This window comes from Mandrillus leucophaeus, unplaced genomic scaffold, assembly GCF_000951045.1.
Source record: "Mandrillus leucophaeus isolate KB7577 unplaced genomic scaffold, Mleu.le_1.0 Scaffold855, whole genome shotgun sequence".
In the NCBI taxonomy this organism is placed as follows: Eukaryota; Metazoa; Chordata; class Mammalia; order Primates; family Cercopithecidae; genus Mandrillus; species Mandrillus leucophaeus.
The window spans coordinates 200,697-206,831 of NW_012109308.1; the positions used below are offsets into that span (position 1 = coordinate 200,697).

Sequence of the window (6,135 nt, forward strand, 5' to 3'; positions counted from 1 at the left end):
CCTCCGCAATCAGGAGGTCCCCATTCCCCCTCTCTGCTTCCTTGTGATTTGAAGCTGCATATCTTGTAGGATTATTTGTTTGCTCACTCAATAACTGTCAATGAAGTATCTACTAGGTACAAGTCAGTGAATAAAACAGCTCTGTTCTCTGCTCTCTTGGAGCTTACAGCCTACAAGTCTTTGCTTCTTTCTTCCCCCATTAAGCTTGATTAGTAACCAGATGCAGAAAAAGAAAAGAGCAGTTGCAGAAGAGGGTTAGCACATTGGGATGTGTGGCAGAGTGGGTGCCGGCCAAGTCCCCCATTATGCTGAATATAAAATACAAGACAAAATGCCAGACCTGGAAAATTATCCATGGCACAGTGGAGCTGGGTGAGTCCAAGGTCCCAGGGAGCGCCACCAGATACTGTCCTGCTGGCTTTTGTGGGTCTATTTGGTGGTCGGCCTGGTTTTCCTCTGTAGGCTCTTATTTGAGCTTCCACCTGTCTTGCCAGCACCCTTGACCATGAGTGTGTAAGGCAGCCCAGCCACCATCTTGAGTGTGTATTAGTCTCTCTCCAGTCCCCCAATCTGCAACCCCAGACAGCAGAGGCTTATTTTCCTGCTGCTTTTCAAAGTGATAGTATAGGTGAGCATCCATTGGAGTGTTTTCACTCATCTCCTGACCTGTATTCCATGGGAGAAACTTATTTTGCTGAATTTAGTTGCCCCTTTGATCATTCTGGTTAGGTGGCATTTGTATTTGTTTATTTTTTATAAATATGCTTTATTTTTAGAGCTGTTTTAGGTTACAGAAGAATTGCACAGAAAATATAGAGAGTTTCTGTATATTCCACCCTCACAGTTTCTCCTATTATTCACATCTTGCATTGGTGTGGTATATTTGTTCCAACTGATGAACCAGTATTGATATGTAAATATTAACTAAAGCCCATAGTTTACATTAGAGTTCACTCTTTGTGTTGTACAGTTCTGTGGGTTTTGACAAATGCATGATGTCATATATCCACTGTTATAGCATTATGTAGAATAGTTTCACTGCCCTGAATACTTTGATAGCATTTTAATATAGATACGTTTAGAAATATGCATTGACATGCTCTGGTGTGCCAGGAATGTCATAGGTATTAGAAAAGAGATGAAAAGACATAATACCTGTTTACATGAGTTCTCAGACTGGTGAGGAGGCATACACATAGACCACGGATTAGAAACTCAAATGCCAGTGGTCATTGGCAGGTAATTCAATCCTCCCACCTCAGCCTCTTGAGTAGCTGGAACTATAGGCATGTGTCACTATGCCTGGCTAACTTTTTTGCACTTTTTTTGTGGAGATGAGATCTTACTATAGTGCCTAGGCTGGTCTCAAACTCAAGCAATACTCCTGCCTCGGCCTCCCAAAGTGCTAGGATTATAGGCAGGAGCCACTGTGCCCTGCCTAATTCAATTTCTAAGTAACTCATTTATCAAAAAAGCAACCTCATGGTAATTAAATCATGGTAATTTTGAACTAAATGATAATGAAAATATGACATATCAACACTTGTAGGAAGTTGTTCAAGCTGTACCCAGGGGAAAATTTAAAATAACATGACATACTTGAGCTGCAAATAATTTACAGGACCGTGTGCATAAAAACACAGAATGTTGTGTTTCCTCTTCAAATTGTATTCCTAGTATTTGCAGTGGTTCATTTTCAATGTTGCCTGAACTATATTGACTACATTAGACATTGTATTAATGATGGCATGCTGGCATCTGAAGATGTAATCTTTTCTTCCCCTTAAACATGGTTGATTGGTTCGTTCTGGATGCGTTTAACATCATCTTTTTGGTTGACAGCATTCCCTGATATAATCAGGGGCAAAAATCCTCGTTGGTGCTTTCATGGAGCAGAGAGGGGATGGGACAGAAAGTCCCATTTGGTCCTTCAGCTTTAAGTCTTAGATTCTTACAGCCAGGCTTGGAGGTGAGTCATAAGCCCACTCAGACCCACACAGTGCGTACAACTCATGAGCTCTGAGTTTTATAAACTTAACAATGAGCCCCAGGAGTGCTCAGCTAAGCCTTGATAAAGATTTTCTGAGTGTTCCATGTATTGTTTTCAGTCTTCTCAGTTCAATAAAACCCAAATCATGTTTTGCTTCAAGCATTTGTTCTCTTAATCTTGAAACCCCTCCTGCTCCTTTTAAGCGAAATTGAATTTATACATTTCTCATTCATTTATATACCTCAGTCCTGAAAGTGTCCTGAAAAAAGGAGTTCTAAAAAAAAAAAAAAAAAAAAAATTCTTTGAGTGCTTCTACTTCCATTAGATAGAGTTTTCAAGATCAAATGACTTGGAAATTCTTCAATGTTTAGTGTATTTCAGTACACTGCTCTTTCTCTCCAAATGGGTGTGTTTTTAATGTGGCCTTCAGGTCAGCATAAATGTTGAGGTGGGTGGGGAGAGGAGTGTCAAACGTCCCTTGCAGTTTCTCAGGAGCAGGGCAATGGTGGAAACTAATGGTCAGAAATGTAATGCAATTATTAAAAGTCCACAAAATCACTACACAGAATGTGACATAAGTCATAATTCTGTTTGTATGTGACAGTGTTACATTCATTCAGATATTTTCCAAGATTGAAGAAACAAATGGCTGGGAAAGGAATTATCTAGATTCCAGCATTAGAGAAAGCAGCATCCCTAACTGATGTTTCAGGACAAGGAACAAGGCCATGTACATTAGGGACTCTCATGTGCCCTCACCACTGCAGCAGCATTTTAGTCCAGCTAAGCCCATGGCCAGGCTGTAAGGTAGAAATGTCAGTTTCACTGCAGCAGCTCAACCTCAGGCACAGATCTCTAGAGGATGTTTTAAGTGGACCTTTTTGTCTGGGAAAAGTACCCTGGGATGATTTTTTTTTTTTTTTTTTTTTTTTTGATGATTTACTTTAGTAGTTCCAGCAGTCTCTGCAGCTGTAGGAGGCAATTAGTCAAATGAGGTCCCAATCCTGCCACCAGCTAGCTTTCAGGTGGCAGTGGAGAAACTTCCCACTGTTTCTCCTTTGAACCCAGCTGGACACCACCCTGAAGTTCCAGTACGTGGAGATAGCCAGTAAGTGAACAATGGGTGACCCGTGTTGAAGAGAGAGGGCATGTTGCCTAGAGTGAGTGGGTCTACTATATTTCTGTGGGAAATAAGAGGATTAACACGGATGGGATTCTATTACTCCTCCTGACTGAGGAACTGAAGTGAAAATTCATTGCAAATGAGAAGTGTCCAGGAGAAAGTGTACTTTTAGTTTTAAGATGGAAAAATGAAGGGGCAGAGAGAGGTTGAAGGAATTGCTCAAAGGAAAAGTAAAATTGCCAGAAGAATAGTATTATCTCAGGTTAGCACAGAATTTTCTCACTGATGGAAACTCACTGGGTCCAGGTCAGGCTAAGATGTGAATAGCATATCTTTTGACCTGCTTTCTGAAGAAGAGCGCATTGCTCTGCAGATAATTTGACAACTTGCTAAGTGATGGTTTCTGATTAGAGATCTAGCTTTGGTGGGCTGGTAAATATCTGACAATTGGTTCTTGGGGAGGGTGGAAAAGCCTGATTGATACAATTTCCCATTTTCCTTGGTGTAAATATTCCCTTCACGGCCCACTTCAGGCTGTTAGTGTGAAGTTGTTGAAATGAAGTGATCATACTTTGGGAAGCACGGTATGACCCAGTTCTATCACATTACTGCCACTGTTTTAGAACAGCTGGCATATGTTTAACTGTCCCAAACAAGTGTGCTAAAGACTCCAAAACCAATTTCAGAGGGTAGACTCAGGCCCTGTCATCAACACTAATAAACTCTTTCTTTGCTGTTCATGTGAACATCAATTTCTGTGCATGATACAGAATAATCACAAACAGGAACGTAATGGAAGCTGGCCATGTGAGCTTTTGCTGGATTCAGTATTAATGTATCCTTGTATTAACTGCCTGTCTTGGTGAGCTCAGAGAGCATGGTAATAGTTTTAGAATTGATCTAATCATCTCACTGTCCCTAGGAGGTATATGGTTATTAGACTAATTCAAGCTAGAATCATACCCACCTTATAGCTATAAATCTTACTGAGATAAGGTATGAAAAATGCTCTACATGCATAGTACGTGCTCAAAAATGTTATTTCCATCTTGTCATATATTTTGACTGTGATTTTAAGGGTTGTTCTCAACAACAGAATCCAATAGTCACGTCTGTTAAACACTGTCTCACTCATGATTGTGCCTTTCCTGATGGATCTAGTTAATTAATTGTGTTTCTCTTCAGTATAGGAAGATTTCCTTGTTCTGTTATTTACTGTCAGCAACACACCTCAATTGTCAGTTGAGGTTGGACATGAGTGGGATAAAGTAAATATGATCATTTTATGTTCAAGGTAATGGCTGCCAGCAAACACAACCCTCTGGCTGAAAGAGTGTTGACCATCTCAGGCTGTGGAGCAGAACAGGGGGCCTGTGGGTGGTGGACACCAGAAGCATAGGACTTAGAACATTAGTGAACAGACATAACAACTGACGGCCACTAAGGACATTTCCTGGCTCTGTGTCCTCTGCCCTTAAGAATCTGGACAGTCCATGACCACTGTTACGGGCCGTCTCTTAGCTGGAGAAGTCAATTGAGCATTACCCTCCACTGGAACATCAACTCCCAGATACAAGGAGTGCAGTCAGTTTATCTCAGAATGTATATCTGCCTGCCCAGAGGCAGGGAGAAGATGGCAAGGTGCTATCCTCTCCAGGACTCAGCTCTGAAGCCTCTTAACTGTGCACTTAATAAATGAAGCCTTGGCAGACATACCTTGAATTATTAATGAAGTTATTCAGCTTTGATTGTTTCCTTCTTTTGGGGAAAGGTTATTCACTCAAATGCCTTTGATTAGACTACACAATACATCACAATTGGGCATATTTTATGTGCAACTTTATGGTGATAATAGTTCTGTCTCATTTAGAAGCAAATCAGACATTATGAACTTCGTGATTTATTAATGTATTGATTTCTATAAATGTCAGTGCATCTCACATCCCGCCAAAGAGCCCGGGAGCAATCAGTGAAGGGCCAATAAAAATGTAAAATGAAACCATCGTAAAAAGAGGAAATACTGCCTGTTTCCAAGCCCTGCTGCCTCTCTATATTGTTTCAGGGTCTACATCATTACCATGAAGACATACCCCCACCCGTAAGGAAACAACCTTGATCGGGGGGCTCTGTCCTGCTTAAATCTATTTTAGATAAAAAAGAAGTTGTATGGCAGGAGAAATAAAAAACAAGAGGTGAAGAGTGGGATCTGGAGGGGCCCCAGGGCCGGTGCCCAGATTCCTCATCCTGGAGAAAGCAGGAGGAGGAGGAGGAATCCCTTTCCACCAGATTCACTCCACAGCAACCGCCCACCTTCCTGCTGAGGAACCTTCAAGACAGAGCCTAGATTTTCCTGCTGGCACTGAAGAGTCTATGCCAGGGCCCTGGTCTACCTTTCCAGCATGATTCCCCAACACTCCCTGTCATGAGTCCTCTGCAATAGTCCCAGAATCTGCTGGTGCACAAACCCCTGTCTATCAGAGCATGTGATCATCTGGCATCAATCCTATCCACCCTTAAAACATGGCGTAAGTGCCATCTCCTCTGGGCAGCTCTCTCAGACCACTCCAAAAAAAGCTCTCTCTGTCCAAATTCCCAAAGCACTTATCATCTCTAGCAATCACCCGGCATGTATCAAAATCTACCTTTGAGTGTCACAGTTTTTATATACAAGGGTGGGGTGAGGGGAGATTGTGTCTTGTGCTTATTTTTGTTTTATTTTCGTTTTCGGTATCTTACTCCCTCTGTGTTATCTAATATCTCCTTTGCACATAGAAAATGACTAGTAAGTGCTCATTATTTGCTAAAAGTGTGTAGCACTACAAGGAACTAATTAGAAAATATATTAAGAGTCCTGAGACAGTGGCCCAGGGAATATCTGGAAAGTATCTGGCTAATTTGGTGGGCAATTTTGTAATCTGACAGTTTAGTTCAGAAATCACAATCTGGCAGCCCATGGGGTACTATTGTTTCGCTTCTTTTATTTTTTAAATTATTATTATTTTTTTCTTTTGGTAGAGATGGG

General features: G+C 41.3%; 1 protein-coding gene across 8 annotated transcripts in view; it reads right to left on the bottom strand.

The window, feature by feature from the left end:
- Positions 1-6,135, bottom strand: part of KCNIP1 (Kv channel interacting protein 1) — a 392,942-nt gene that overhangs the window by 24,150 nt on the left and 362,657 nt on the right. The window lies entirely within an intron of this gene.